This window comes from Mesoplodon densirostris, chromosome 19 (assembly GCF_025265405.1).
Source record: "Mesoplodon densirostris isolate mMesDen1 chromosome 19, mMesDen1 primary haplotype, whole genome shotgun sequence".
NCBI lineage: Eukaryota > Metazoa > Chordata > Mammalia > Artiodactyla > Ziphiidae > Mesoplodon > Mesoplodon densirostris.
The window spans coordinates 14,454,779-14,482,487 of record NC_082679.1 but is presented as its reverse complement, the minus strand read 5'-3'; the positions used below and the strand labels follow the sequence as shown (position 1 = coordinate 14,482,487).

The 27,709-nt window shown below is 48.0% G+C and overlaps 1 protein-coding gene and 1 non-coding gene across 12 annotated transcripts in view; one reads left to right on the top strand and one right to left on the bottom strand.

The window, feature by feature from the left end:
* Positions 1 to 27,709, top strand: part of SIPA1L3 (signal induced proliferation associated 1 like 3) — a 241,749-nt gene that overhangs the window by 95,603 nt on the left and 118,437 nt on the right. For all 11 annotated transcript variants that reach the window (XM_060085448.1, XM_060085446.1, XM_060085449.1 and 8 more), the window contains exon 2: positions 2,507 to 2,573. The gene's annotated coding sequence lies outside the window, so the exon portion shown is untranslated. The remainder of the gene's footprint in view (positions 1 to 2,506; positions 2,574 to 27,709) is intronic.
* On the bottom strand, positions 18,983 to 19,055 carry TRNAR-UCU (transfer RNA arginine (anticodon UCU)). The gene has a single exon. It is a non-coding gene; the product is annotated as a tRNA-Arg (tRNA).

Genomic DNA, 27,709 nt, shown 5'->3' with positions numbered 1-27,709 from the left:
AAATGTTTGAACTCACAGCCTGCAACATTCTATGTGTAATGGCTTCAGGGTTGCCAGGACCCTGTTTCCTTCCATCTCCTGGCTGCAGTCCTCTGTTGGTTTTATGGTCAGATAGGCTCTGAGGCAGCTCCACATATATATCCAACCAACTTAGCAGCCCCAGAGATTTACCCGTAATCCCAGCACAAGTCCTGAGACTGTTTAGTGGACCTAATCAGCCTGGCTTTGGTTCCAGGGCCACCCTGAGCCATGTCTAAGGCCAGGGGCAGGGAAGAGGAGATGCGGTGGCTTTATTGGCCAGGCCTGGGTTTTGTGACACCACTCCCTTCTCTACCAACCCACAGGAATTCCATGGGCTGAGTGAGAAAGATGAGGTTCGGAGGGCCGACCTGGAAAGGGAAATGGATGCAGGATGAACCAAAACCACCAATGCTCAGGACCCCTTCCCATACGAAACTCACAAGGATCTGAATCTGCCACACACCCCCTAGTTGTTACCTTCCCTGGGCACACGCTCCACCTTTATCCTATCTCAGGGCTAGCGTAGGGGTTCTTAATCTCAGGTCCATGGACCCTTGAAGGGTCCTTGGATGGAATTTAGAGGATTGTGAAGTTGGCTGGGAAAAAAATTACATCTTTATTTTCTCTACCATCTAACTGAAATTTAGCATTTCCATTCCTTCTGAACAAGGGCCACAAACGACATTGTATCAGCAACGCCTGTGACTTTGTTGCTGCTAGAAAAATGTTTTCCATGGGCTTCCCTGGAGGCTCAGTGGTTGAGTCTGCCTGCCGATGCAGGGGACATGGGTTCGTGCCCCGGTCCGGGAAGATCCCACATGCCGCGGAGCGGCTGGGCCCGTGAGCCATGGCCACTGAGCCTGCGCGTCCAGAGCCTGTGCTCCGCAACGGGAGAGGCCACAACAGTGAGAGGCCCGCGTACCGCAAAAAAAACCCCAAAAAACGTTTTCCATGTCACATTACAGTTGTTGTAGATATTACAAGGTACTGTTTACACTCATCTCTTTCTAAATTACTATAGTTATTGGACCCACCACTAAGATCTCCTAATTTAAAGCATTCACAAGGAAGCACAAATATTACTGTATCTCAGGTTAGGTTTTGTTTTACAGATATTTTGATATCTGAATATAATCGATTTCCCTTGTAATCTTGTGTATTGTATTTTGTACATTTGAACACATGATTCTGAGAAGGAGCCCAAACCCTTCTTCACCAGACTGCCAAGGGGTCCCTGGCCTGAGAAAGGTAAAGAACTAAGAACCCCTTTTGGCTTCTCCAGAACCCCTAAGGGCAAGATGATTGAAGCTATCCTGATTCCTGGACTCTGGAAAGTAGGCCAGCTGCTCGCTAGGTTTCCTTCCTCTGAGGCCCCCTGGAGAAGCTGGCTGGCATTTGAGGTTGGCCTTGGCATGTGGACGGCATGTGGACGTGGCAGCCTTGGGGAAGGATGGGGAGAGGCCTTGCCAGCCTGCAGTTAGCCCTGTCTTCATGGACCGCCATGACCATGTGGCCTGGCCAGGTGGTCGGGAGCAGGCTCTGGAGCCAGGCTGCCTGGGCTCATCCCACCTGCCGTGTACTTTTGACTGGCTGGGCAGCCTCTAGGGTTACTGGGGGAGTGAAATGAGTCGGCACGTTCTGCTAGGATGGAGCCTGGCCCATAGGGAGTGAGAGTCATTGTTTAGCGTACAGGAAGGTTCTAGGTTGTCCTCTCAGATCTCATCTCCCTGGCTTAGTAAGTGCCTGGCCTAAACCAAAATGTGATGGTGAGCAATGCAGACAGTGGCTTCTTGGCCTGGAGACATTCATTCATCCATGAAATACCCATTCAAATATGCAGAACCATACTAAATATTCAAAAACGTAAGTTAATAATACGAAGTTACAAGCCAGTGCTTTTTCTCTGCCACTCCTCTGCTCACAGTTGTCTGAAGGAAATGTCTTTATAATGGGCTTCCATCTGCCCCGTCACCTCCCTGCCCTCATGTCTCTCTCTCTCTCTCTCTCTCTGTCTCTCTCTCTCTGTCTCTCTGTCTCTGTCTCTGTCTCTGTCTCTCTCTCTCTCTCCGCCCCTCCTCCTGCCTCAGTTCCTGTGCAGTGGCCGTCCCTGTGCCTGGAAGGCTCTTTCCCAGATAGTCACCCAATTCATGGTCTCCTGTCTTCAGGTCTCTGTCCTGAGGCCTCCTCTGACGTCTCTGTGAAGCAGCACCCCGTTGCTCTCCTCAGCCTACTTAGTCTCCATCAAGGCGCCGCCGCTCCCTGGCTGAGGATTGCGTTTGTTCAGTGTCTCCCTCCCCTGCTGGAGTGTCTGCCCCCTGAGGAGAGTGACTTTGTCTTGGTCACGGGTGTACCCTCAGTGCCTGGCACGCAGCAGGCGTTCAATAAATATTTGTTGAGGGAGTGACTTCGGGAAGGACAGGTGGATACTACAGCAGGAAGGCTCATGCTGGCCAAAGATGTAACCTCATTTTTTTTCTCTCCGTAGATGCACAGTCTTTGACCTCGGCTGTCCTGGGACCCTCAAGGAGCACTAGTGTCCAGAACATACTAAGGTTGAGTACTGAGATTTGTGTGACTTTCATTTGCTTAAGTTTTATGGCTCATACATGTAAGCCTCTTTATTATTTAAAAAAAAGTTTTATTTGAAAGAGAACCAAGGGAAAGATGTGTGACTCCTTCCCTGTCCCTCCCAACACCCACAGTCTGACATCTTCCCTCCGAGGTCATTGCAGTCAGTAGTTGGGTGGGTGTCTGGCTGGACCTTTCTTCCTGCTCATGAACATTCCTCCTTATCCAAATACACCCTCATTATTTTAATTTCTTACATGGAGAAAAAAGAAGCCGTGCTAGATGACACTTCTGCAGCATGTTTCCCACTGTCCCCAGTGGTAGTGTATCTTGAAGATCTTTGTTCATAGCATCCATCAGTGTATCACAGTCTTTTTTTTTTTTTTTTTTAACTTTTCAATTTCCATCTTAAAATTTACACAGAGTGAAATTCACTTTTTGGTGTATGGTTCTTTGAGTTTAGGCAAATGCTTGCCGTTGTGTGACTTCCACCACAGTTAAGATACAGAATGGCCCCATCATCCCATGTGTGGACGTGCTGTTTATCTATAGGCTAAAAGTATAGTGTAGGTAGTTACACGAAATTAAAATATGTACACATGATAAGTGCTTACCTGTAATGTAAAGATTTTGAATGTGTTATAATTAGGTTTCTGGGTTTTTTGCTAGTGAGCACCCTCTTTGGTTTCTTTGGCCCAGACCAAGTAAAGAAGGGGGCCTCAGGGTGTGGGGCAGTCCAGGTGGTAGTGGGGCATTCCTAAACGAGGATGTCAACCCTTGTTGGCAGAATGCCACAAGGGGCTTGGGAGAGGGGGTGCTGTCTGATCCTTGAATCACCAAGAGACCCCAGTAGCGTGGAAAGTGGGAGAACAGAAGATTCTGGCATCCAGACTCTGGACGCAGATAGTGGTGTTGGCTGAGTTGCAGGGACCAGTCAGTCGAGTTTGGGAACTGAGTTCATCTAGACAGGGGGACTTCCCCGGCCGTCCAGTGGTTAGGACTCCGCACTCTCACTGCCGAGGGCCCGGGTTCGATCCCTGGTCGGGGAACTAAAATCCCGTAAGCCGTGTGGCGTGCCCCAAAAAAAAAGTTTAAAAAAAAAAATCTAGACAGTATCCTCTCCCTTGGCTGTTTCTTGGGTTTCTTCATATTCCTTCATCCTGGCCTAAGGCTCTGCCCAGGTACATGGAGCTTGTCTGTGGGACAGTCTCTTGGGGCCAGATTTCCATTAAGGGATGTTTCTTGGCACAATTCTGTTTTTTTTTTTTTTTAACATCTTTATTGGAGTATAATTGCTTTACAATGGTGTGTTAGTTTCTGCTTTATAACAAAGTGAATCAGCTATACATATATCCCCATATCTCCTCCCTCTTGCGTCTTCCTCCCACCCTCCCTATCCCACCCCTCTAGGTGGTCACAAAGCACTGAGCTGATCTCCCTGTGCTATGCGGCTGCTTCCCACTAGCTATCCGTTTTACATCTGGTAGTGTATATATGTCCATGCCACTCTTTCACTTCGTCCCAGCTTACCCTTCCCCCTTCCCATGTCCTCAAGTCCATTCTCCACGTCTGCATCTTTATTCCTGTCCTGCCCCTAGGTTCATCAGAACCTTTTTTTCCCCCTTAAGATTCCATATATATGTGTTAGCATACGGTATTTATTTTTCTCTTTCTGACTTACTTCATTCTGTATGGCAGTCTCTAGGTCCATCCACCTCACTACAAATAACTCAATTTTGTTTCTTTTTATGGCTGAGTAATATTCCATTGTATGTGTGTGCCACATCTTCTTTATCCATTCATCTGTCGATAGACACTTAGGTTGCTTCCATGTCCTGGCTATTGTAAATAGAGCTGCAGTGAACATTGTGCTACATGACTCTTTTTGAATTATGGTTTTCTCAGGGTATATGCCCAGTGGTGGGATACCTGGGTCATACCGCAGCTCTATTTTTAGTTTCTTAAGGAACCTCCATACCGTTCTCCATTGTGGCTGTATCAATTTACATTCCCACCAACAGTGCAAGAGGGTTCCCTTTTCTCCACACCCTCTCCAGCATTTATTGTTTGTAGACTTTTTGATGATGGCCATACAATTCTGTATTAACTTTTTTATTTTAAAGGAATTTTAGACTTACAAAAAGTGACAAAAATAGTACAGAGAGTTCACATTATCTACCCTTCGCCCAGCATCCCCAAATGCTACCATCTTATACAACTGTAGCACAACTATTAAAACTAGGAAATGAACACTGGTCTAGTACTATGAACTAAGTTACAGACTTCATTCATATTTCACTAGTTTCTCTACTGATGTCCTTTCTCTTTTCCAGGACCCTATCCAGGGTCCTTACTGCATTTAGTTGTCATGTCTCTTTAATGCCCCTCCAATCCGCATCGGTTCCTCAGTCTTTCCTTGTCTTTTATGACCGTGACACTCTGGAAGAGAGCTGTCCTGTTATTTTGTAGATTGTCTCAGTTTGGCTCTGTCTGATGTTGCCTCATGACAGGGTTGAGCTTATGCATTATTTGGCAGAGGTGAGGTGCCCGCCTCGGCGCATGGCACCAGCGGGTCCACGTGTCTCATCCCTGGTGCTGTTAACCTGGATCACTTCATCAAGGTGCTGTCTGCTGGGTTTCTCCACTGTCTAGTAACTGGTTTTTCCCTTTGCAGTTAATAGTTATCTTGGGGGGGAGGTGCTCTGAGACTACACTTGTTTCTCCTTGAACTTGCACCTGCTCATTTTGGCATGCATTGGTAGGGTGAATCTTGCCTGCCACAGTTATCACTGTGGTATTTCCCTAATGGTGATTTTTGTACGTCCCTTATTTCTTCTACATTTATGAATTGTCCACATAATTAGTTCTGTTAAGGGAGACCTGTCCCTTCTCCCTCGTTTATTTCAGTTATTCGGTTATTAACATATATCTGTATGGTGTCATAGATATTCATTTGAATCTAGCTCGTCCCTTTTTAATGCGGTGAAAGGTTCCAGTTTCTGAGTGAATTCCTAGTATTGCCTGTTAAACCGCAGGAGGACCGGCATCATTCCTACATGGTAACGAGCGCCTTAGGGACTGGAAAGCAGAAGACAGGGTTTCATTTGTTCCTTCATTCGTTTCTTCCGTTCACTCAACAAATAGGCCTTTGAGCACCTACTGTTATGGTCCAGGCACTGGGGATTCAGGAATGAACAAAACAAACAAAATCCTTTCCCTACAGGAACTGACATCCTACTGGAGGATAAAACAACAAGCAGATGAGTAAATGTGGGGATAAGTACTACAGGGATCAGTAAAGCAGGAAAGAGGGCTGACTGGGAGCAAAAGTGATTTTATTTTATTTTATTATTTTTTTTTTTTGGCCACACCGTGCAGCATGTGGGATCTTAGTTCCCCAACCAGGGATCGAACCTATGCCCCCTGCATTGGGAGCACGGAGTCTTAACCAATGGACCACCAGGGAAGTCCAAGGGGGTGATTTTAGACCAGGTGATCCAGGAAGGCCTCTCTGAGGAGGCCCTGAGGGGAAGGAACAAGGCAGGTCCCCGACCTAATTCTTCCATCTGCCAGCCAGGAGAGCTAAACGAATTCTCTCACTTCTGAACGGGGTTTCAGGAATTGTGGCAAACAGGAAAACGTGTTACCTCTCTGAGGGGCAGCCCCTACTGAGCTCTAGCCCGTTTGTTGCCCTGGGGAAATGCCAGGTCTTGACAGATCTGCTGATATTTTTTCCCCAATAGGAGACAGAAATGAGGAATTCATGCTTGTCCATGGAACCCAAATTATGCTACATCAGCTAACTTTCAGGGATATGTGGATGAATATCTTTTGTTCATTTTCACTGTATTTATTTATTTATTTATTTATTTATCTATTTATTTATTTAAATATTTATTGGGCTGTGCCAGGTCTTAGTTGCGGCATGCACGATCTAGTTCCCCAACCAGGGATCGAACCCAGGCCCCCTGCATTGGAAGCGCGGAGTCTTAGCCACTGGACCACCAGGGAATTCCCTCATTGTATTTATTCATTAAGTTACCTTTGGAACAAAAGATACCAGTTTTTTGTTTGTTTGTTTGTTTGTTTTTTGCGATATGCGGGCCTCTCACTGTTGTGACCTCTCCCGTTGCGGAGCACAGGCTCCGGACGCGCAGGCTCAGCGGCCATGGCTCATGGGCCCAGCTGCTCCGTGGCATGTGGGATCTTCCCAGACCGGGGCACGAACCCGTGTCCCCTGCATCGGCAGGCGGACTCTCAACCACTGCACCACCAGGGAAGCCCAAGATAACAGTTTTTCATTTTGGTAGGAATGTAGATTTTGTTTTAAATATATGTATATATATTCAAGTTTAAAAGTGAGTTGATTTAAAGGAACTATTAAGTAAGTAATTGTACAGCTGGGACACAGATGCAGTTGAAAAGGAAGGGTGAAACACAGCTAGTGAGGTTTGGTAAACGCTGTCCTGTCTTGACCTTCCACTCTTTCTCCTCTGGATCAGGGGTTCTCAGCCGGGGACCTGAACTGAGGCTGGCAAACGATGACCATGGACATGTGCCCTGAGCCATTTGTGTCATGGTGGGTGTATCAGCCAAGAATGCTTTCAGCGGCAAGAACAGAAAACCCAGCTCACAGCAGCTTAAACAAATGAGGCTCAATTTCTCTCCCATAACAACAAACCCAGAGGTACTTGGCTGCCGATGTCAGTTCAGAGGCTGAGAGACGTCCGGGCTGGGGCCTCCTTGATTCCCTTGGCCTTTCCCTCATGGTTGCAAGGTTGCTGCTTGCACCTCCAACTGGAACAAGGAAGGAGGAGAGTCAACTCCAAGCAATGTGGTTTTCTTTCAGTTCTGAACCACTTCAGCAATCCCAGAATCCCCCTCCCCAGAAGATTCCACTGACATCTCATTGGCCAGAAATGGGTCACATAGCCTCCCCCTATTTCAAGGAAGGTGAGAAATGTTTTTTGGCTTTTCAGCCTCTCCTGAGGAGGAAGCCAGAGAAAAAGGGAACTGAGTGTGTCAGTTGGGTTATCCAGCCAACAGTATCTGGCTCCACAGGGGAACAAAAACAATAATAATGAACATTAATGGGTGCAGACTCTACGCCGAGCCCTGCTGTAAGCACTTTAAGTGCATGATCTCATTCAGTCCTTCCACCCACCCTATGATGTCGCTGCTGTGATCTCCCCATAGTAATGACTTGGAAACTGAGGCAGAGAGTGGTGACGCCCTTTATCAAGCAGAGGAGCCAGGGTGGGAACCTTTGCAGTGTCTCCAGAGCCCTCGCTCTTGGCCACTACACTTTGTCGCTTCATAAGAGGTCCTGGGGTCCCAGACTGCTAGCTATCTGACCTCAGTTTAAATTCATCTAGGAAGGGAGGAACAGGGCAGCATATTTTGCTTTAGGGAAGTTTTGATCATTAAAAAGCTTCCTCGTGAATCACATCCGTTCTGTGTAACTGCCTCTCACTGGTTCTGGTCCAGTCCTAATGAAGGGCACCAGCCACACATCTTCCTCCTGGCAGCCCTTTGTGGCTTGCAGATGGCAGAGTCTTCTCCTGGCCTCCTTTTCCAAACACACTGTACCTGTGCTTCTAACTCTTCTTCCCAGAATGACGCTTCCAGCCTTCTTTCCTTTCTTGGGGTTCTGCTGGTTGATTCAACACACATTTACTATGCGCCTCCTCGGTGCCCATCCCTGTAGTGTAATGGTGTGGGTGAGACGGCCTCATGGCTGAGCGGGCCCTGTACTCGGGGGGCTCCTCGTCCAGGGAGGGAGCAGGCCCTCAGACAGTGACAGCCCAGGGTGATCAGGGCTGTATGGGGGAACCCCAGGGGCTGATGAGAGCCCACAGGAGGTGCCCAGGCAAGCCTGGGGGTCAGGGAGGTCTCCTGGAAGCAGCTTTGGGCTTTGAAGGAAGAATAGAGATTTGTCAAGGAGCAATTTCCCCCCTCTTCTCCACCTCCCCTTTCTTCAGTGAAACTCTTTCACTGCAGCTCTCCTTGCTGAATCTCCACCCCCTTCCTCTGTAAGATGAAGGGTTTGGACTTGGGTTTCCATCCGTCCATCCAGCAAACATATCCCATTTGAGCACTAGGCTTACAGGGATACCCTCTTGGACAGAGAGTAGTTGGGGAAAGCTCTGTAGGTAAACAACCCAGAGTCACGAGAGTCCTAAGAGGGAAAGCCACAGGGCCATGGGAACTCTGGGGAGACACCTGACACTGGCTTGGGGCTTCAGGGCCAGCTGCTTGAAGGCTGCGAAATCAATCGCAACGGGCTGACACAGTGGCCGAGAGCACAAGAGTCCAGCTAACCTGGGGTCTAGTCTTAGCTTGATCACTGACGAGCCCCAAGTAGGGAGCCTAACTCTGGGAGCTTCTGTTTTCTGCTAAGGATGTTTTGGGAATTACAACGTGACTGTGAATCTCAAGTACTTAGTGCCTGGCTGAAGTAGTCATATAATAGATGAGAGGACGATGGTGGCCACTTAGATTCATTAGCCTTTTCTGCATGTCAGAAGTTAGGCAGCCTAGTCACCAGCCTGGAAGAGAATAATAAGCATTCACTGCTGCTGTTAGGATTACTTATTCAGCAAATATGAGTGTTTACCTTGTGCCCAGCCCTGAGCTACCATGGTGCCTGGGTATAGCTGGACTGTGCTCTGAAAATGGCTTGTACAGCTGAGGCCTGGGCCGGAAATTTTACAGGAGAAGAGAGGAGTTTCCTTGGTGGGTATTGGAAACCCATAGCTTCCGGTCTCCCAGTCCCCTTTCCAATTAGTCCCCAGGCCTTTCAGCATTGGCCTCTAGCGTGTGGGCTGCCCTTGACCTCTGTGGCCAGAACGCATGGATGCTCTCTCTGCTCAACCCGTCAGCCGAGTCCCAAATTAGACCTGACAGTGTGATTTATTCTCTGGGATGGAGCTGGGAGGGCAGAGCCCCAGTGGGTGATTCCGAGGGAAGGTTGTCAGCCCGAATTAGCCCAGGCCCTTCATGCAGCCTTGCTGTTTCAGCTTCCCCTAACTAATAGGGTTTTCCCAGGGTGTTGCTGGCTTCTGAGCAGCCTCTTCCCAATTTCCAGGGGCTGAGACTTGGCTGTGATCCCTAAGGAGCTGTGTTTGATGAGGGCCCAGAGGCCTCAGGCTCTGTCTGAAGGGAGTGGGGGCTCTGGGTCCTTTCATCTGCCTCATCAGGCACTGAAAGTGGCGATTCCCCAGGGAGTAGTTATGCAGCCTGCCCCTCTCCTCCGGAGTTAGGTACCGGCAGCTGAAGGCCACCGCCTTGCTTCTCCCCTCCCAGTCTGTAATCAGAGTTGTCTCTGCCTTTAGCTGCCTTCATTCATTCACGCAGAATGCCAGTGAGAGGCAAGATTCCGCTGCAGAAGCAAATTAACCCTGAAATCCTGGAGGTTGAACACAGCAAATGTCTATTTCTTACTCGTGACCCAAGTCAGCTCAGCTGGGGGCTTTGCCTTGAACCTCAGGGACCCAGGATGGGGCGGGGGGGTGCTCCCCTGTCTTGTAGCATCACAACTGGAACACACAGTCTCCAGGGTCACCACGGCAGGACAGGGGAACTAGAGGGTCACACCGCAGCACTTAGATGCCAAGGCCAGAGTGACACAGTCCCCCTCTGCTCACACCCAGAACTAGCCGTGTGGCCTTGCCTAACTGACTGCAAGGGGCTGGGATGTGGGAGCATGTGGGTATTCAGTGAGCAGTAAATATCCTGGCCACAATAGGCAAGTGTGGTATTTATTAAGCACCTACTGTGTGCCAGGTTTTCTAAGAGGGCTCTGGAAGTACAGAGGGGCCTCTGTCTTCCTGGAGCTCATGGTTCGGTATAGGAAACAGAACCTCAGTAAGAATTCATAGAAGCAGCTGTGTCATTACATCTGCACTAAGTGCCCTGATGGAGGAGCCATGACAGCCTATCCGGGGGGACCTGACATGTTTCGAGAGGTCAGGAGATGTCTCTCATAAGGACTGCCATTTGAGGGGAGGCCTGAAACATGTGTAGACCTTAATGGATGGGGAGAGCGTTCCCAATAGAGGGAACAGCATCAGCGGAGTTTTGGAGGTGGGAAGGAGCTTGATTTTGGGAAGGAACTGGAAGGTGGCCAGCAAAACTGAAGGATACTGAGTCGGGGAGAGGAAGCTGGGGGCAGACCATGCAGGGTCTGCGTGGCTGTGAGGAGGAGCTTGGTATTTGTTAACACCTACCTTTTGGAGCTGTTGAAAGAATTAAATGAGCTCAGTCACTCTTTCAGCAAATGCTGAGTTTCAACTCTTTGGCAGACAGTGTTTCAGGTCCGAGGGACGTAACTATGGACAAGATGGACAAATGTCCCTGTTCTCATGGAGCTGGCATTCTTGAAGGGGAGACAGATAAGAAACCAGAAAAGAAACAAATAATATAATTTTACCAATGAAATAGGGTAATTTAATAGAGAGCATTTAGTTTGGATTCTTTTGGCTGTAAGTAATAGCAAACCCCATTTGTGCTGACTTAAACTGTCAGGAAATGTGTGGGCTCCCCAACCCCAAGTCTTTTGGGGGCTGCCTTCTGGGCTGGTGATTCGGCAGCTCAACATGGATGGTGTGGTGGAGAACCCAGGTTCATTCTGCAGCAGCTGGACTGTCCATGATGCACTTTTTTTTTTTTTTTTGTGGTTCGCGGGCCTCTCACTGTTGCAGCCTCTCCTGTTGTGGAGCACAGGCTCCGGCCACGCAAGCTGAGCGGCCATGGCTCACGGGCCCAGCCGCTCCGCAGCATGTGGGATCTTCCCGGACCGGGGCACGAACCCGTGTCCCCTGCATCGGCAGGCAGACTCTCAACCACTGCGCCACCAGGGAAGCCCCATGAGGCACTTTTACCTTAAGACGGGTCCCTTCCATGATCATTGGGTGGCAGTTGGGACATTGCAGGGAGTCTCAGGGGTGGGAACAGAAGCTCTTTCAAACTCTGTGTGCCCCAAGGATCTCTGTAGTCCACCTCTGTAAGCAGTGAATTTATAGGGCCAGTGGGAGAGCAGGGAGGAGGCTTCTGCCATAGTCCAGACGGGAGACGATGGAGGACAGAACCAGGATGGGAGGGAGTGGAGGGTGAGGAGGGGGGCAGGTTAGGAGGTAGAATGGCCGGGCCTTGCTAACAACATGGCTGCTGGAAAGAAAGGATGCTGAGCACACGCGCGCGCGTGCACACACACGCACACACACACACACACACACAAACACAGTTATCTATCCACCTTGTACTGTGTCCTCCTCTTGTAAAAGTCTTGGTACACATTTGCATAGTACAGCCTCTGAGAAATCTTGCAGGAAGAAACCTGCTTCTTTGACTATGGAACCTTTTTATTTTCTGAAAGGCACTTAGTAACACGTTCTGCAGAAAAATTTGAAAATTTTTGCTTTAATAATAATTCTCATCTTTGTGGCATATTAGAGTCATGTGGGGAGCTTTAAGAAACCCCAAGGCCTGGGCCCCACCCCAGAACATTTCACTAGAGTCACCAAAGATAGGACCAGGCGTGGGATGGGGTTTTTTTTTTTAAAGCTCCCCAGATGTTTCCAGGGTGCGGCTGAGGGTGGGAACTGTTGCTTTATTGTGCCCTTCGGTGAGCTTCACGTTATAAAGCTGTGTTGTTTATATGCATGTCTGATTATCAAAGTAATACTTGCTTGTTGTTTAAAAAAAAGAAATCAAAGGACCCAGACTCTGCCAAGATAATCACTTTTTCAAGCCTGGAGTGTTCCTTCCAGATTAAAAAAAAAATACTTGCATTAAAAAAAAAATTACTGTATGTATCCCAAGACAAGATGATTCCCCATCTTTCCAAAGAGAAATTTTTTTTTTAAGTTTTGGGGTCTACTTGAAATGTTTAGGGATATTGATGACATAATCAGCTGCCTATCTATATTTTTCAATTTATTAATTTTGTGACACATTTAGAATCATGACATCAAAAATGTTGAATTCAAAATGTGGCTTAGATCCTCTCACATCATAAAATGTTACACTCTTCACAGGCCTCCTTATCATCATTAGAGCCCCTTTTTTGAGTCATCTACCCATATTTCCAGAATACATCATTTCCACCTCCATCTGAAGTGGTTGTGATGTGGCACTTCTTGAATCTGTGTGTTAAATTGTTGCTGGAAACTGTATCCCAAGTAGTCATATATCATTAGACAATTTTTTTAATTCCCCTTTTAGTTGTATATTGGTGATCTCTAAAGTATAGCCAATAACTTTTACTGTTACATTAAGGCAAAAAAACACTTTGTTGTTTTTTTTAAGACAGTTACTGAAAATGAATAAATGAGAAAATGTGAACATCTAAAAGCAGTTACATAAGCACTCATTTTTGAGTCAATCAGACTAATGATTCCGATATGAATAATAAATGACAGTTTAGGAAAATTCAGTTTCATCCCACACAGCAGCACTTTGCCTCAAGATAGTTTTCAGTCTTCCTTTACACAGCCTTTTTTCAGTTTTCAAAATTCTAGTTAATTAGATGAATGTTGCTTACAATTATTTGTCCCTATCTTGCTCTCTATCTTTAAAGGGCCTCTTTAAGTGACTTACAACACTTGGAATCGTGAGGTCAAGCCCTCGGGAACAGTTCCTGAGTCTATTATAATATATGCCTCCTTTTTCATTGTTGCCAAAACTAGCATCACTGAAATCTTTAGATGCTAATGTGGCTTTTTCCAAATTGCACTTTGTTCAAAATAAAATAATATGAAAACTTTGAAACACAACACTTATTGCTGAGCATCATTTTTCAGGGGGGAAATCTTGCTTTATATTTGGGTAGGTCTTGTATTCAAACTAAATTAAGTAGGTTAAACACGTACAGTTAGCTCAGTGGTATTTGATCTTCCTGCCATGAGCAGTAACTTCTTGGAAAGCCTGAGTTCTCTCACTTGCCCAGCTTAATCTCATTCATTCATTCATTCATTCATTCAGTATTGATTAATTTCCTGTCCGCTACCCTAAGAACCAGTAAAGAGGACGGTAGTACAAAAGGCCCGTGTTGGAGTCCCAGCCTTCCACTTCTACCTGTGCAAGTGTGGCCAAGGCACTTAACCTTCCCATGCCTCAGTTTCCCCATCTATAAACTACAGATGATAACACTGCCTTCCTCGCAAAGTGGTTGTGGGGATTCAGGGCTTTCATACAGATCCACAATCCCAGGTGGAATGTTACCCAAATAAACAGATTATCATCACTGCAGAAATATTGATGTGATGGATGCTTCCCTAGACCCTGCTGGGTATAAGCTCTCCATTGCTTTTCTAAAATCCAAATCATCCAGAATCCCAAAACTCATTTGGCCTAAGAGGTTTGGAAAGGGCAGCTCTCTATATAAAACACTTAGCATAGTGCCTGGCACATAATAAGTTCTGTGTAAATGGTAACCATTTGTTTATTGTTATTATTTAAAGTACCTACCTCACCATCCTTAATCATCATTGTGGAAATGCAAGTGAAAACCACAATGAGATGCCGTTACACACCCACCTCAATAGGTGAAATAGAGACAACATGGGAGGAGATGAGATCAGAGAGTTACATGTGAGGCCTTATAGGGACTGAGGCTTTTTCCTGAATGTATAGTGAGAGGGTTCCGAGCAGAGGAGGGATATGTTCTGACTCAAGTGAGCAGAGTCCCTCTGGTTGTGTGTGGGACCAGGGGAGGGAGCCAGGAAATCAGGGAGGGAGCTCCTGCTACAGTTCATGGTCCAGGCTGGCGGGGGTGGGAGGTGAAGCAGGGAGAAGCGGGCAGATCCTAACCGTGATTTGAAGGTGGAGCCAATACTATGAACGGACTGAATGTGGGGTTGAGAGAAGGAGAGGGGTGGAGGAGGGCACTGAGGTTTTGGCCTGAGCACCAGGTGATTAGTGAAGGCCTTGAGCTGAGAGCCAGCAGAGTGGAGATTTGCGAGGAGAAGGTGATGATGGTGGGAGAATCAAGGATAGAGCTGATGGGAGTGGATTCAAGAGAAACACAGCTTTGCTTTTTTTTTTTTTTTTAAGAGCAGTTTTAAAAGGTGTACAGAAGATTGATCATGAAATACAGAGAGTTCCCACGAACTCCCTCTCTGCCCACTCTAAATAAGTTTCCCCTTTTTTTTACATTCGTATTAGTGTGGTACATTTTTTTTTAAAACTGATGAACCAATACTGGTACATCGTTTACAGTTAGGGTTCATGCTTTGTGTTCTACACGCTATGGGTTTTGACATGTGTGATATGTATCCACTGTGACAGTGTCATACAGGGTAGCTTCACAGCCCTGCCTATTTGTTTGCACCCTTCCACCCCCTGCCCGCCCCCACACACACAAAACCACTGATCTGTTTACTGCAGAACAACAGGACTTTGTATCCATCTCCCTGGCAGACATGAGCCTGTGAAGGTGTCGTCCGTCATCGCCCCCCCCCGCTGTGTGTTTTGTTTGTTGCTGTGTCTCTAGTGCTTTGGCCACACCTGACACACAGTAGCTGCACAATAAAAATATGCTCAGTTAGTGTCTTGTTGGATTGGGGAGGGATTAGAAGCAGAAGGAGCCCTTGGAATCAGAGGCTGTCTTGCCAGAGTGTGACAGTAGTGTGTTCTGTGGACCTGGGCTTCCCAGTGGGCTCCCCTCCACACACCGTGGGTATTAGGGGGAAGGAATAATTGGAAGTGTAACCCAGACATCTGGGTGCCCTCCCCCAAACTAACCATTTACTGAGTGCCTGGCCCCGTGGACAGGACTGATACGTCTTCCCCATCTGTAAATTAGGATAATGAGAGTATTGACCTCATAGAGCAATTGTAAGGGGTCAGTGAGATAATGCTGTAGGACACCTGTAGGTGTTTCATAAACGTGATGAGCTATTGGTCTGACTTCATGGCATTCCCCATCTACTGGGGGGAGATAGATATCAAATAATCACTCAAATAACCACATAATTTAACTGGTAATTAAACTCTAAAAGAAAAGTCCAGAATGCCTTTGAAAGAGAGTAACAGGGCTGGAGGTGGGGTCTTATTCAAGGCTGGAGTGGGGTTGGGAGTGTCTGAGAAGAAGTGACCTGTAAGCCTAGACTTGAAGGATAAGTGGGAACTTGCCCAGGGGCAGGCTGGAGGCTGGTGTTTCGGGGCAGGAAGAAGAGCCTGTACAAAGGCCCTGAGATGTGCTGGAGGAACAGAGGCTGGTGTGGCCTGAGCAGAGGGATTGGGGGACAGGTCAGCAGCCTGGGTCATACTGGGCCTGGCGAACCATCCATAATGATTTGGACTTCTTCCCATGGCCCCTGAAGGGTTTTAGGAGACCCATGATGCTGGTTTGGTTTGGTTTAGCTTTTTAGCTCCTGTGTGCACTTTCGAGGTCTGGTGTCCTGACTCCCTCCTCCCCCAGAACAGTTTGTACCAACTGCTGCAAGCCAGGGTCAGGGTCAGAGACTGCGGCCCTCCCCCGTCACCTTGAAGTGCCGTGCTGCCTTCTGGCCGTCAGTCGGCAGGTCTGGAAGGAGCTTTACATAAGGAGAAGGTGCCCTGGTTCCAGACTCATCAATCCTTAGGAAAGAAGCAGCTTGCTGATCCATCCCAAGCCACTGGGAGGCCCGCAGAACAGTTCACTGCAGCATCGCCTCTTCCTCAGAAAGGCTCGGGGCCTCACTGATTCATGATCCCATCCTCTCAGAGAAGGGACCCCAGCCTGCCCCCCTCAAAGATGGCCTTGTTTCCTCCTGGGCCTGGAGCTTCCAATAGCTCCACCGCCACCCATTTCCCTATTTCTTTTGTAAGATGCCAACCAGTATGCTTCTCTCAGTTCCCTCTTGTGGGCCAGGCCCTGGAGAGAGGTGGGACAGGGTGGAGAGGAGAGTTTCCAGGTTACCTTTGTCTCCTCAGCTCTGCACAGGAAATGGCTATTTTGTGGGCCAAGAGTTTGGGGAGGCCCTGTGCCCCAGCCCCTCAGCAAGGGCTCAGATGAGTCCTCCAGCCTGGGAATGGTGTCAGATTCCCAGGGTATATGGAGAGGCCCAGGTACCCTGAGCAGTTCCTCCGATCCTGTCCTGGTGTCTCCTCTGCTGGAGTGGCCTCTGCCAGTTGCTGGGTAAGTGGAGGGCCCTGCTGTCCCTTCTTCTGTCGTGTCCAAGGGCGCCCATTCCCAGAGCTCCCAGAGCGGGGCTCTGACCCTTGCGGGGCGGGGGTGGGGGGCGGGTGGTCTCCCTTCTGAGCACTTGGGTGCATCCTGTCTCGGGAAACCCACAAAACTTTTAAGTGTGGCTTCTCAGCAATGCAGTAGTTCAGAGGCTCTTATAGAGACTTTTAAACTGATGGAGTCCACATCCAGACCTCAGTGTCTGGCCCCGTGGCACTCAGGATCTTGCTCCATCCTCCCAACAACTCTAGGAGGTAGGTATTCATAGGAAACAGATGAGGAAACCAGGGCACAGATAGGTCAGGTCACTTGCCTAAGCCCCACAGCTGGGAAGTGGTGGAGTCAGGATTTGAACCCAGGCTGTTTGGCTTCATAATCACTGGGCTGTGCTGCCTGCCTGCCCACTCTCCTTATCACATCACTGTTTATTTTCTTCTTAGTACTTACTCAGTTTGTTGACTTGTGTTCTGCCTATCTGCACCCTTTAGGATGTAAGCTCCTATTTGATAATATGATTTATGTATCTTGTTCGGTGGTGTAAACCCAACATCTAGTACCTGGCACACAGGAGCTGCTCAATAATATCTGTTGAATGAATGATCCAAAGTTGCCAGTGACAAGGATGTGGAGGAACTGGATCTCTCATACTTTGCTCGTGGGAATGTCAAATGGTACAGCCACTCTGGAAAACAGATTGGCACTTTCTTAAAAACTAAGTGTGCAACTGTCATATGACCTAGCCATTGCACTCTTTTTTTTTTTTTTTAATTCATTTATTTATTTATTTTTGGCTGCGTTGGGTCTTCGTTGCTGCACGCGGGCTTTCTCTAGTTGAGGTGAGAGGGGGCTACTCCTCGTTGCGGTGCGTGGGCTTCTCATTGCGGTGGCTTCTCTTGTTGCGGAGAACGGGCTTCAGTAGTTGTGGCACGTGGGCTCAGTAGTTGCGGCTTGCCGACTCTAGAGAGCAGGCTCAGTAGTTGTGGCGCACGGGCTTAGTTGCTCTGCAGCATGTGGGATCTTCCCATACCAGGGCTCGATCCCGTGTCCCCTGCATTGACAGGCGGACTCTCAACCACTGAGCCACCAGGGAAGCCCCTATACAACATTTTTAAATGGCCAGATCATACAAATGGAGAACACATTGGTGGTTGTCAGGGGTTAGGGATAGGGGGTTATGAAGGAGTGGGTGTGATTATAAAAGGTAACATGAGGGATCTATCTTTGTGATAATGAAGCTGCTCATATCTTGGTTGTGATAGTGGATACATAGACATACACAAGTGATGAAGTGGTATAGAACAGGAGACACACACACAAATGAATACGGGAAATCTGAATAAAATCAGTAGATTGTTTCAATGTCCATTTTCTGGTTATGATATTGTACTTCATTTTTGCAGAAAGTTACCATTTGCCAAACTGGGTAAAGTGTATATAGTATCTCTCTGTATCATATCTTACAAGTGTACATGAGTTTTCAATTACCTCAGTAAAAATGGATATTAAAAAAAAGTTGCCAGTGAGATGGGAAGAGAGAGAAAGGGGGAAGTGGGGGATGGATCTGTCTGCAGAGGTGAGGGAGATGAGCAGGGCAGGGCAGGGCAGAGCATAGGGCCTGTAGGCCATGGGAGGGGTTTAGGGTTTACCCTGAGGTCAGCCCCCGGAAGGGTTTCAGGCAGGAGAGGGCCTGGTCAGATCTGCATTTTTAAGTGATAACTGTGGCTGCCACACTGAGAGATTGGGGTCAGGGAAACTGGAGGACAGAGCCTACAGCAAGTGGGCCTGAATGCAGATGCAAGTGAACTGGCCAGAGAGCCTTGTAGGTCTTCAACAGACCAGTCTGTGAAGGAGAGGGTCAGGGGTGCCTCCTGGAACAAGGCGCTCAGTTAATGCGTGTGGTCGGCAGCCTCTACGTCTTGTTTGGGGTGTGAGTTACACAGGTGTAGACGTGTGTCAATATTCATCAAACAGGTACATGTTACTGTATGTAATTATACTTTATTAGATAGATACCATGAAATCATAATGATAATAAAATAGCTCACATTTCTTAAAGCTTTTACTCTGTGCCAGGCTCCATGCTAAGCACTTTGCACGTGTTAGTTCATTTTATCCATACAACAGTTCTGTGAGATGGGTACTTCCGTTCTTATTTTATTTTATTTTTAATTTTTTTATTAAAAAATGTTTTTCTTTTTGGCCACACTGCACGGCATGCAGAACTTCCCCAACCAGGGATCGAACCTGTGCCCCCTGCAGTAGAAGTGCAGAGTCTTAACCACTGGACCACCAGGGAGGTCCCTGTTCTTGTTTTATAGATGAGGCAGCTCAAATGAAATCACTTGTCAAGGGTCACAATGGCAGAGAGGCCATTGGCACCAGGGCAGGCCAGCTCCAGAGGGCAGGTCTCCTTGACTCCCCTTTCATCTCATTTGGGCCTTTCCCTTGATTCCGATGGAGTGGTGATGCACCGCAGCTGGTGGGGTCTCCTCGCTGAAGTCCTCAGGCCGTGTGCCATGTCAGAGAGTCCAGCTGTACTCAGATCTCAGGGTGCCTACATCCAGAAGTCCAACCTTTGATTCAGGAACAGAGTCGCTGCAGGAGAGCCAGGCTGGGCTTCTTGTCCTGTCTCTCATCCTCAGCTCCAGCCAGCTGAGGATTAACCCCCTGCCGTTTTCAGGAGAAATAGAACATAGGAAACTGGCTGCAACTGGGTTCTTGTGAAGAATGAAGGAAATGAAGTAACCCGCTGCTGAAGGTTTCCGGACCCCTTGTGTGCCAGGGACAGAGCCACTGCCTGTTTCTGCGGCATCACATGTGTGGTGCTGGCCCAACAGGCAGGGGACACGCAACTTGAGACCTGTAAGTGTTCTCTGTACGTTGGGATTCAGCATCCCTTCCCGTTGGTGTCTCAGGTGCCCCATTTCCCTCTTGCAGGGATTTTCCTCTGTTTAACAGTCGAAAAATGGCTGCCTAGTTTGTGGTTCCCGGTTAGGGATGCTTTTAGTTGCAAGTAACAAAAACACTGACATCATCTGGCCAACGGTAAAGACATTTAATATGTCTTGGAAGTCTGGAAGTGAGCGGGCGGCAGGCGAGGTAGGGTCAGCAGCTCAAATGTCTGCCATCAAGGTTCTCAGTGTCAGCTTCATCCTAGAGCTTTCTCTCTGTATATATACATAAGTGCCTCTTGGTCCCAAGATGGCTGCCAGTGACAGGGCCACCTGCTTTCTTGTCCACAGACGTCAGGAGAGAGAGAGAAAAAAAGAGCCCAGTCCCTCATGGGTTATAAATACTTCCCTTTAGTTTAGGATTGGTCCAGCTGAGGTCATGTGCTCTCCTTACCAGGCCAGTCAACTCCGCAGAGGAATGCCATGTCCTGATTGCCTTTGACCAGTTGGGTCCATCGTCCAGGGGAAGAGGGGAGTGGGTATTGAGTAGACAACCAGATGCCTGCCACAGCTGGGAAAGGCCTCCAGACTCAGTCCCTGACCAAGGCAAAGTTAACAAACTGTGTCAGGCCCAACAGATCGTGGCATTTGAGAGCAAAGATTTTCCTTTGAAAAAGTGTAGTGATTTGTGTCCCGTTTCTGCCTCTTCTTCCACCCTCACGTAACCCCAGAAATGGAGGGCAAGTCAAGTCCTGCTCCCATAGACTACTTGTCTGTTGGCGGAAACAATGTGTGCGTTGCCTCCCGTGTCACGGGGTAAATTTTTGTTGTTATTTTTTCCTTCTTCATTCTCTAGCCCTCCTTCCATCCCCTCCCCTACTCTGGGGTGATTGTGGTGTGTCTGTAGCTAGGTACATATCCTTGCAAAATATATATTGAGGTTTGAGGAAAGAGTCTGCTTCCAGAAATGGTTTTGGGCTCCATATCTTACTCTTTCTTCTTCTTCCGGTTTTCACCAAATGCCGTGCTTTTGAGATATCGTTGCTCTGTGTGCTCCAGTGCTTTACGTCTGCCTGCTGAACAGTCGTATGTGATGTGCATCCACCGCCCTCACATTTCTAGTCCCCTGGTGTTCAAGTCACCCCCAGCTCCACACCACCACGGCCAGTACTTCAGTGAGCACCCACATACCTGTGTCCTTCTGAACCCCTGGGGTTTATGTCCAGGGGTCCCATTGTGGCTGGAGACAGGCATTCTCTCTTCCCCCAGGGATGGCCAGCGTTGCTCTCCGTGCTGCTGCTCTGGCCCATGCTCTCCCCAGCGGGCAGGAGGGTCCAGCCTTCCCACTGGCTCCTCACCACTTGCTGTTATTATCCTGCTTCCTAATCTGTGTCACCCCAATAAAGTGGGGTATCGGGTTTTAATGCTCTGGTTACTAGTCTGGCTGAAGGCATCTTCATGCCTCTTCCTGCACCTCTTACCCTGAGTCAGGCTTCCCTTTCTGTGAGTGGCCCCTTCAGAGCTGAGGCGAGGCCGGAGGGCATTATCATGAGGGGCAAATTCTGGAGCCAGACGGCCTAGGTTCGAATCCTGACCCTGCCATTTAACCCAGCGAGTGATTAACCTCTCTGAGCCTCAGAATTTCCTTAAATAGGAAACAGGAATGGTAATAGGATCTATATCCTAAAATACTTTGAGGACTTAACAAGATAATATATATAAAGCACTTAGGACAGGGACCTCCCTGGTGGCGCAGTGGTTAAGAATCTGCCTGCCAGTGCAGGGGACACGGGTTCGAGCCCTGGTCCAGGAAGATCCCACATGCCGCGGAGCAACTAAGCCCATGTCCCGCAACTACTGAGCCCACATGCCACAACTCCTGAAGCCCGCGTGCCTAGAGGCCATGCTCTGCAACAAGAGAAGCCACTGCAATGAGAAGCCTGTGCAACGCAACGAAGAATAGCCCCCGCTCGCCACAACTAGAGAAAAGCCCACGCGCAGCAACAAAGACCCAATGCAGCCAAAAAGTTTTAAAAAAGCACTTAGGACAGTATCTAGCATACATATGACATGGAAATATCAGCAATTATTATTATCAGTATCATCATCATTATTGGGTGTTTAAAAGTTTCTAGGGGAATTCCCTGGCAGCGCAGTGGTTAGGACACAGGCTTTCACTGCCATGGATCCAGGTTCTATCCCTAGTCAGGGAGCTAAGATCCCACAAGCTGCGCGGTGCGGCCAAAAAAAAAAAAAAAAAAGGTTTCTAAAGATTCAAATATTTTATCCTCTCTTCTTTTCATTCACATCAGAATGTCTGCCTATGCAGGCACTTCTGGCTTCTCTCTGGTGGCTTCTTAAGAACCATGAGAGACAGTGAAACTTGTAAAAGACAAATCAGGTCTAGATATACTCCTTTCTCCCACATTTGAGTTGGGTGGTATATGTTCATTTCCATGTAACTGGTTTTTAATTTTTAAAACTATGATATATTTTAAGAACTTATAAAGCATTATAAAAGCCTATGAAGTAAAAATCCGAAGTCTCACTCCTCCTTTCCCTGTACCCCACCCCCAGTCTCACTTTCTGGAGATAAAACAACCATTGTAAAGGGTTTGCTGTGTCGGCCATGTTGTTAAGGGTATGGGCTCTGGAGCCCTGCCGGCCTGGGCTCAAATCCTGGTTCCAGCACCGACTGGCTTGTGTGACCTAGTTATATTCGTTTGCTATTGCTGCCATAACAAAAAAAAACACAGACTGGGTGGTTTACACAACAGTTTTTTTTTCCAGTTCTGGAGGCTAGAAGTCCAGGATCACGGTGCCAGCAGAGTTGGTTTCCTCCAAGGCCTCTCTCCTCGGCTTGCTGGTAGCCGCCCTGTTGCTACACACATGGTTGTGTCTCTGTGTGTGTAATTACCTCTTTGGCTTTATCTCCAAATACAGTCACATTCTGAGGTACTGGGGGTTAGGACTTCAACATGTATCTTTGACAATTCTGTGCCTCAGTTTCCTTATCTGTAAAATGGAGACAGTAATTGTATCTACCTTATAGGGTTTTCTGAACATATGATATGTAACATACACATATATATACACACACACACATATATAAAGTGCTGGCACATGGTAAATGCTAGATTCATATTTGTAGATATTATTACTATTTATCAGACTTTTTCCTCCAGATATCACATACTTTTACATATATGTATGCATGTATGTATATATGTTTGTGTGTATATATGTGATAATACTGTTTCTCCACGGCTTGGTTTGTCCCTTATCAATGTCTCTTGGGCATTTTACCCTATCAGCATGTTAGATGTGCCCTCATTCTTTTTAATGGCTGCCTGGGGTTGTAGTATATGGATTTATCAAAATGCATTTAATCAGTTCTTTAGTGAGGGACTTTCAGGTTGCCTTCATTTTCTTCTGTCTCAAGCAGCGGGGGGGCCTTGTCCAGGCAGCTTTGGGTTCTTGGGCCAGCATTTCTCTTGGTTTTGGAATCACTGGATCCACAGACATGCATGGTTTTAATCTAATTGACAAATTGCCTTCAAAAAAGGTTCTGCCAGTTTGTACCCCCAACAACAGAATAGGGACCGGTTTTCCCTTACGTGTTGGGTTTTTTTTTTTTTTAATACATTTATTTTATTTATTTTTGGCTGCGTTGGGTCTTCGTTGCTGTGCGCGGGCTTTCTCTAGTTGCAGCGAACGGGGGCTACTCTTCATTGCGGTGGGCGGGCTTCTCATTGCGGTGTCTTTTCTTGTTGCGGAGCATGGGCTCTAGGCATGCCGGCTTCAGTAGCTGTGACATACGAGCTCAGTAGTTGTGGCTCACGGGCTCTAGAGCGCAGGCTCAGTAGTTGTGGCGCATGGGCTTTGTTGCTCCCCGGCATGTGGGATCTTCCCGGACCAGGGCTCGAACCCGTGTCCCTTGCATTGGCAGGAGGATTCTTAACCACTGTGCCACCAGGGAAGCCCGTACATGTTGGTTTTGATTAATGGAAAATTTCAAACATATATAGCGGTAGTAAGAAGAGTGTACAGAGCCTGTCTCCAAATCCCCCAGTTTTCATCACACAGTCAAGCTCGCTTCATCCATCCCCCTGTCTCTGGATTATTTTGAAGCAAATCTCAAACATTGTATCATTTCATTTGGGGCATTTTAAACTCCACACCCTCAACGCACCTGTACGTTATGGAAGAGAGGCGTTTCCGTACGATAATCCTTGCTTTGTGTGGTGCTCTTCACTTTCCAAGTGTATCTTCTCCTTTCATTATCACGTGCTCCTAAAATGTAGTCAAGGCAGGTGTATCTGTCAGGAAAACAAAATCCACTCTAGGTGTTTCAGGCAGAGGGAATTCAACATAGAGAATTTGGTTAAATTAGCGATGGAGAAGCAGAGAAGCCAAACAGGGGCAGAGGGGCAAGCAACCAGAGCTGGAGGGAGGGGTTATTACCAGCTCCCAGGGCTTTGAGGGGAGTGGGGAGGCACGTCCTACCCGAGATGCTGTCCAAGGTGGAGGGACAGGAGGGAGAACCATCCTGGCTTCTCGCCTCCTCCACCATCCACGTTTCTGCCATTGATGCCCATTGGTGGAACCTAGCCAGAATTCTGGGAAATGTAGTTCCCTGTGATCCGGAACAGGTCAGGCAATGGGTCAATCAGGGAAGTTTATCCCATTTTATTCATTTATTTATTTATTGACCACGCCATGTGGCATGTGGGATCTTAGTTTCCCGACCAGGGATCGAACATGAGTCCCCTGGAGTGGTAGCGTGGAGTCTTAACCACTGGACAACCAGGGAAGTCCCTGACCCCGTTTTATAGATGAGAAAGCCAGAGGTCTAAATGACCTGGTCAGGGGCACGTTGCTTAGGGATAAGCACCATCTCAGACACTGTGGTCCGTTTGTTGCCAGGGAAAGCCGCAGCAGCTCTGTGGTCATTGCCTGCTGGTCACTGCTGCCTGGGACAGGCCTCCCTTGGGAGGCTCCAGGCTGTTTGCCCATGGTTATGGGTTCTTCCTTTAGCTGGAGGAATCCTCTCCAAGCTTCCCAATCCCATGCTCAGATCAGACACTTGCTTTTGTTCCGGGTCAGAGGACTGTGTGCCCTGACGTAAGGAAGGCCCTCCTGAGGACACTCTGTGCCCGCAGGCAGAGTGACTCCTCTTGATGAGAGAGTTATGGATGGTGTGGTGTTCTCAGGGAGCCCTTGCGTGAGGTGCCTGTGTCCTGGGCCAGGAGAGAGGCCAGAGGAGTGTCATACCACTGAGCACTGCCAGCGGACATTTAGCGGGCAGCTGCGCACCCAGCTGGGCACTGGGCTTGTGGGAGGGGCAGGGTGTGCTGTGCGCCCTCCTGGAGCTGATGGTTTCCTGGAGGTGGGGAGCCTTGTAGGGGAGGGGTCATGCCAGATCTGCAGACAAGGAAGTTAAACAGCAATGTGAGGGTTAAATACAAGTGTAGGAGGTCAGTCACACAAGAGAGCCCCCAGTCAGAAATGATGAGGATCGCTAACATCCACTGGGCCCTTCTTATAAAGCGAGCCTGGTTTCAAGTACGTGACACTTCACATGGATTAACTTATTTCTCATAATAATCCTATGAAGGAGGTATTACTAGTAGCCCCGTCTTAGGAGAGAGGCAGAGGGTTAAGTAACTTGCCCAAGCTCACACATCTAGGAAGTGGTGTACCAGGAGTCCATATACCAGTAGTGGTAATAGCAGCTAACACTTTTAGTGTTTACCTGTGCCAGGCGCTGCCCTCAGAGCTTTATATATTAACTCGCTTAATCTTCACGTCAACCCCCGTGAGAGACGTACTTTTGTTATTTCCATTTTACAGATGAGATAACTGAGGCACAAAGAGGTTAAGTGACTTGCCCAAGGTCACAGGGCAGAGCTGGGATTCAAACCCAGGCAGCCTGAGTTCAGAATCCGTGCTCTTAACTGCCACACTGCACTAAGTCAAAGATAAGAATTAACGTTTGCTTGCAGGACGCTTTATACTGTACTTTTTCAGATTTTATCTCATTAGAGCAGAGACAAATCATGGTAGCCATTTGCCAGGCAAGGAAACTGAGAGGATAAAAGAGGCTGATAGAAGCTACCATGCATCCCTGGCATCACACCATGTCCTGTGCTAAGTGCTCCACACGTATGGATATTGATGTTTCCTCCGGAAGCCTCACAGATGAGGAAACTAAAGCTCAGAGAGATGAAGTGCCCTGTTTGGAACTGGAAGGTGGTGTAGTTGGTGCTCAGACTGTAGCGCCTGTGCTCCCAACACAGTATATGCTCTCCAGAGGCATCATTCAGGACCATCCACCAAATGTTGCCTGTGTACCCGCTGTGCCAGGCACTGTGCTGGTGCTGAGACACAACAGTGCACAACACTGGCATTGATCCCAGCCCTCAAGGAGCTCCCATTCAAGTAATCAGATACAAGCAAGGCTGATGTTCACCAGCCACCACCTGTTCTGATTGCCTGTTGCCTGTGCCATATGGGGTTCTAAATATTTTATATCTCAACCTGGTATATAAGTAACACAAAGTCAACTCACAGTGGCTTATTAAGCTAGAAAGTCCAGAGAAAAGGCAGTTCTGGGATGGGTTCCACAGCTGCACATTGTCAGGGCCCCAAGTGCATGCTCCTGAAATCATCTTTACCTTTCCTCATGGTTGCAAGATGGTTGCTGGGGCTCCAGGTAACACATCCTCTCACAGCCATGAGACAGAAAGCAGGGAGCCAGCTAGGACCATGGTACTGCTCTTTTAGGAGGAAGCATCCGTACCTTCTAGCAGACTTCTCATCTGGAAAAGTGAGTGTCTGGTTTTCAGCCTCAATATTGGCAGGTTAGCAAAGAAGAAGGGGGTTGGAATGTGGGGAGACCGGTTGAGAGTGTTTGTTCTGGCTTAGGGGGAAAATAGTGAGCTTTGCCTTCCACTCAAGCCTGGCTCCAGGTGGCTCTCTTCATGCCGTGGACATTTGTACATTTATTCATACAACGAGGGAAGAGAGCCTAGAGGATAAGAGCGTGGACTCTGGAGTCAGTCTGCAGGATTTGAACCCAGCTTGGACATTGACCAACAGTGTGACCTTGGGCAAGTTACCTCACTCTATGCCTCAATTTCCTCATGTATAAAGTAGGGTTGATAATAGTACCTCTCTCAAAGGATTGTTGTGCCGGGACTTCCCTGGTGGTCCAGTGGGTAAGACTCTGTGCTCCCAGTGCAGGGGGCCTGGCTTCAATCCGTGGTCGGGGAGCTAGATCCTGCATGCATACCGCAACTAAGAGTCCACATGCCACAACTAAGACCCGGCGCAGCCAAAATGAATTAAATAAATAAATAAATTTTTTTTTTTTAAAAAAAGGATTGTTGTGCCGATCAAATGAGCTAATACACATAAAGTGCTTAGAACAATGCCGAGCACATAATAGGCCCCATATAAACATTAGGCAGCGTGATTATTCATTCTTCTGTTCATTAGATGGACTTGAACATGTCCTCAAGGTGCCAGTGCTCCTGGGAGATTCGATACAGACCCCAAGACCACAGAAGCTGCTCTTGTGGGGGGCTGATGCATGTACATACGGCACCCAACAGGCATGCCAGGCAGTCTGCCTTTCCAGACACCACATCAGGCAGCGGATGGGCCAGACGGGGCCCCAGTAGCTTTTCTGAGGGGCAGTGCCCGATGGGCTGGGGAAATCAGAGAAGGCCTCACCCAGGAGGCAGCTTGGGAACTGGCCTAAGGAAGAGGAAGGGTTGGTGTACACAGCAGTTACTGCAAGCAGAATACAAGGCCAAGGCCAAGGCTGGGAGGTGAGGAGGCTGCTCCCGTTACAGAGCAGTTGGGAATTCGTGGGGAATGCTGGGGGTATTTGGCCTGTGAGTTATAGCTAGTTTGTGTAGAGAAATCATTTTTGCGTCCAAGTTTTAAAAAAGAATCCTCTAGAGATGATGAACCCTTTTGGTCACGAGGAGAGGTCTTTGGAAGAGGAGATCCACATTATACCCCTGTGATGGTAATAATGGAACCAGTTATT